A 5,406-nucleotide genomic window follows, 5' to 3' on the forward strand; every position below is an offset into this window, starting at 1 on the left:
CCTCAATATACCTGTTTGCCATTGTCTGACCCATGCCTGTTTTATGACCACGTCTCTGTCTCCTATTAAAGCTTTGCAAATGGATCCGCAAGTCTCATGTCTCGTTCGCCCCGTAACAAATACGCACACCTTTTTCTAATTTTTATCACAGAATAAGGCAGGAAATATATTATATAGTTTCTATACTAAATGATATATCAATCAGTACTGTCTGCATTATTCATATAGTTTAGGCTATTACCTGGAGATAACTTGAAAAACACACATAAACCATATATTTTCGCAATCGTGTGTTTATTGTCTTCACGTTTCATCAGTAACGTTTCTGCTTTTTATTCAGCTCAGCTACAGCGATAGCCGGATGCTTTTGTCCATATTAGGGATTTCGTGCATGTCATAAGTTATTACTTCTATGAGTCTGTTTTGGACTTTCTGCGCGAGAGCACCCTCCGGCTTCGAGTATGAATGAAACATGCTGATGATGTTGTTGTTGTTTTGTCTTGTGTGATGATGAAGATTGTGTTCTGTTCTGCTCTCAGTCATGAATCATGAAGCTCACAGCACTATAAACACTCTCAGAGTACTGAAGCATGTGCTGACAATGCGAAGAAGTGGGCAGGATTTACAACAGCTTGAGCTGCTTACATGTATCTCTGCTTTGCTGCTATCTTATGTACACTACATAATGGAAGACGCACCCTGTGCGAACAGCCAGTGTGCATTTACTAATAAATTGTACCGTATATAGAGATGAGTTTAGTATGTGCAAAATAATGATGCATCATCCAATTTATCATTAGATGAAACCAACAGAAAAGTTCAATACCAAATTTATTTTACAAAATTTAGAATATAATGTAAACAACAGCAACAACATTAAAATAGTTCTGGTTCCTCAATGTTAGAATTCACAGACAAGATAAATATTTTGATTCAATATTAGACATCAATGTTGAGTCAACATTGAAACAATGACATGCTGCTATCTGCGAAATCTTTTCATGTGGCCTTTTTTTCCATCACTGTATAAAAATCATCAAAATCATTTCATGTGAGTTTAGTTTGAAGCTGCATTTTTCCCCCCTGTGCATCTTAATAACTGAACTGTGTATAAAGTATAATTATAAGAAACTCCATGATAAAAGAGGTCAAAGGTCACCTCAGATCAGCGGTGAGGCCAGAAATCTCCAAGGAGATGAACTTTGGTGAAACAGGGTGGACCTCTATTCTGACTATTTTTAAAGCTATTTTTAAACTGTATCTCTTTCGAAAATGTAGTACCATCTGAACAAAACAATTCACTAAAAAGAATAGGACTTCAGTTACAAATAGGACTGTTTAGGACAAAGCAATTCAGTAGAATAAATTGACTTACGAATACTCATCGCTACATATGAGACAGAGAGCCGACAGAATCTGTTTTGTTATTCTTTATTATTTGCATAATTTCCTATCAGTGTTTTGTAGAACTGTGCAATGTTCATAAATACAGTTTAAATTAAAATCTGTTTTTGTTATTGATAAGGCAGTTATCATTTGGCACACAAAATATATAACAAAGGTTCTGTGCTGTTGTTATCTGTGTGCATTGCATAGGTTTGTGACTGTCGTATTGAAGCCCGGTGGCATCTCTAGCAGTGACTGTGATGTGCTCGCTGTTCATGCTCTACAAACTCCATCCAGCTCCTGCTCATGAAAAAAAACTTCCTCTCTCTCCACCTCAGCCTCCCAAAATCACACTGCTATCCGGTCCATGAACTTCCGTCTGCTCGCCACCAGAGGTCACTCTTCCACTACTATGGACTCTTGCACCACACCACTGTTGCACTTCACCCGGACTACAGTTCCCATCATCCACTGTACTGATTACACACACACAGTTGATTGCACACAGCTGTAATCAATCACACATTCCCTATATAACACTCACTCTGATCCCTTCCCACTGCCGAGTATTGTTTAGCGCTTATCGCTCATCGTGTGATAGCTACTTTACGGAGCCTTTTCCCCTGTGTTAGTTCCTAGTTCCTAGTTCTAGTCTTAGTCTAGTCTCGCCGTGTTTTCTGATTTCCTGGTACCTGATTTTTGCCTGTTTATCTTAAGTTAACCCTTTGCCTGATGTTTAGGACTGTGTTTGCACCTCGCCTGGACTCTAGCTCGTGTTATTGGATTACCCCTCATGTCAAGCCCTCTGGATATTGTTAGCCGCTTATCGACCACGCCCGTTTTGGATTACTCTTCTGTCTTGCCCTCAATATACCTGTTTGCCATTGTCTGACCCATGCCTGTTTTATGACCACGTCTCTGTCTCCTATTAAAGCTTTGCAAATGGATCCGCAAGTCTCATGTCTCGTTCGCCCCGTAACAAATACGCACACCTTTTTCTAATTTTTATCACAGAATAAGGCAGGAAATATATTATATAGTTTCTATACTAAATGATATATCAATCAGTACTGTCTGCATTATTCATATAGTTTAGGCTATTACCTGGAGATAACTTGAAAAACACACATAAACCATATATTTTCGCAATCGTGTGTTTATTGTCTTCACGTTTCATCAGTAAAAAGGTTTCTGCTTTTTATTCAGCTCAGCTACAGAGATAACTGGATGAGCTTTTGTCCATATTAGGGATTTCCTGCACGTCATCATAAGTTATTACTTCTATGAGACTGTTTTGGACTTTCTGCACGAGAGCACCCTCTTGGAGAGCACCTTGGATAAAAACTGCAATGGTTCAGATGAGGATGATGATGTTGTTCATTGTTGTTGTTTTGTCTTGTGTGATGATGAAGATTGTGTTCTGTTCTGCTCTCAGTCATGAAGAGTTAAACTCACAGCACTATAAACACTCTCAGAGTACTGAAGCATGTGCTGACAATGCGAAGAAGTGGGCAGGATTTACAACAGCTTGAGCTGCTTACATGTATCTCTGCTTTGCTGCTATCTTATGTACACTACATAATGGAAGACGCACCCTGTGCGAACAGCCAGTGTGCATTTACTAATAAATTGTACCGTATATAGAGATGAGTTTAGTATGTGCAAAATAATGATGCATCATCCAATTTATCATTAGATGAAACCAACAGAAAAGTTCAATACCAAATTTATTTTACAAAATTTAGAATATAATGTAAACAACAGCAACAACATTAAAATAGTTCTGGTTCCTCAATGTTAGAATTCACAGACAAGATAAATATTTTGATTCAATATTAGACATCAATGTTGAGTCAACATTGAAACAATGACATGCTGCTATCTGCGAAATCTTTTCATGTGGCCTTTTTTTCCATCACTGTATAAAAATCATCAAAATCATTTCATGTGAGTTTAGTTTGAAGCTGCATTTTTCCCCCCTGTGCATCTTAATAACTGAACTGTGTATAAAGTATAATTATAAGAAACTCCATGATAAAAGAGGTCAAAGGTCACCTCAGATCAGCGGTGAGGCCAGAAATCTCCAAGGAGATGAACTTTGGTGAAACAGGGTGGACCTCTATTCTGACTATTTTTAAAGCTATTTTTAAACTGTATCTCTTTCGAAAATGTAGTACCATCTGAACAAAACAATTCACTAAAAAGAATAGGACTTCAGTTACAAATAGGACTGTTTAGGACAAAGCAATTCAGTAGAATAAATTGACTTACGAATACTCATCGCTACATATGAGACAGAGAGCCGACAGAATCTGTTTTGTTATTCTTTATTATTTGCATAATTTCCTATCAGTGTTTTGTAGAACTGTGCAATGTTCATAAATACAGTTTAAATTAAAATCTGTTTTTGTTATTGATAAGGCAGTTATCATTTGGCGCACAAAATATATAACAAAGGTTCTGTGCTGTTGTTATCTGTGTGCATTGCATAGGTTTGTGACCGTCGTATTGAAGCCCGGTGGCATCTCTAGCAGTGACTGTGATGTGCTCGCTGTTCATGCTCTACAAACTCCATCCAGCTCCTGCTCATGAAAAAAAACTTCCTCTCTCTCCACCTCAGCCTCCCAAAATCACACTGCTGGTGTTAACAAAATACTGGACTAGACTTTCAAACCTTTTCTTTCATGATTTCATGCAGGTCTCCATTACAATGTTATATACAGTAGTGCTTCCAGATCTATACTGCTACTGCATCGCTGCAACACAAAGATGAGAGATGAGCAGAAGTCTTGTGTAATGTGAGCAGCAGTGATTCATGTAGTCATAGAGTTGTGTGATGAAGGCAAGGCTTAATTTGGACTTTGAGGCCATTCCCAGAACTTTAACGATGGCAAAGTGTCCTGATGGAACAAAACATCCTCAAACCATCACATCTCAACTGTGCTGGACTGCTGGGATGAGGTTCTTCTTATGCATGGAAGTGTTTGGTTTCTGCTAAACATAACAGGAAGTCTTGAGGAACATCCAGGTTCTTCTTATCAAATGTGACGCATCAAATGTGTTTTTGATCTTATAGCCTGACTCCATGCTGCTGCACAGGCACCATATATGTGTTTTGATTCTTTGTATTTTAATTTTTAAATATTGTAAATGTTAATTCAGTTTTTGACTGCAACTCTGTGGACAATGGATGACATTTTGGGATGTTGAGTATCAAGCCTTTATTCTGTTCAGCCTCTATAGTGGTTAAACTAACAGCTACACAAGCCAAAGACCACTTTGTACAAGCCAGAGAAAACTTTATTTTAATCCACAATTAACCAATTATTAAATATGACATTTGCCTGAATAAACTCCTAATTTGCTGTTTATTAATAGTTATGGGATAAAGGGATCTAAAATATGGTCATGCAGAAAATGTCATGACTATGTGCTTTATGAGTACCAATGAACAGTCAATATGCTAATAACATGAATGCTAAATAATAGTGAGAATTGTCCCTTAAAAGTGTTACAATATTTTTATTTTAAAATATAATAAATGTATTTAATATAATTAAATAATTCAGTTTTTGGCTGCAATGCTGTGGACAGTGGATGATTTTTTGGGATGTGAAAAAAAAGGCTTCATAGTGATTAACCAAACCCGTACAGATTCCTATTTTAGATCCTCTTGTGCTCAGAATTTTGTCAGACCGTTGTTGTATGTTGTGCAACGCTTCGCTCGTGACCGTCTTGCCGTGTTGTGTCTTTTCAGCCCTGAGTGCTGTTTTGTTTTTGATTTTGAACTTCTCCTTCTCATCCTGCCAGTCATTATCTGTTCTGCTACCTGCCCTGGCTATATCCAGCTGTCGAGATTCTGAGACATCGCCATAGCCCCTCTATGCACGCTCAACGCTCTCATCGGGGAGCTCAGTGAGTCCTCAACGCTGCGTCACGAACTACGCTCTGGTCAGTGCAACTTTGATGCTGCGTCACGGATGACGCTAGGATCGGTCCCTGCTGAGAGGATCTTTCCTG

General features: G+C 38.2%; 2 gene segments (V, D, J or C); one reads left to right on the forward strand and one right to left on the reverse strand.

The window, feature by feature from the left end:
- The window catches only part of LOC107667939 (Ig epsilon chain C region-like), a 29,205-nt gene that overhangs the window by 19,491 nt on the left and 4,308 nt on the right, over positions 1-5,406 (reverse strand).
- The window catches only part of LOC107667938 (Ig kappa chain V-IV region JI-like), a 33,202-nt gene that overhangs the window by 8,949 nt on the left and 18,847 nt on the right, over positions 1-5,406 (forward strand).

The sequence above is a fragment of the Sinocyclocheilus anshuiensis genome, unplaced genomic scaffold (genome assembly GCF_001515605.1).
Source record: "Sinocyclocheilus anshuiensis isolate Anshui unplaced genomic scaffold, SAMN03320099.WGS_v1.1 scaffold3328, whole genome shotgun sequence".
Classification (NCBI taxonomy): Eukaryota; Metazoa; Chordata; class Actinopteri; order Cypriniformes; family Cyprinidae; genus Sinocyclocheilus; species Sinocyclocheilus anshuiensis.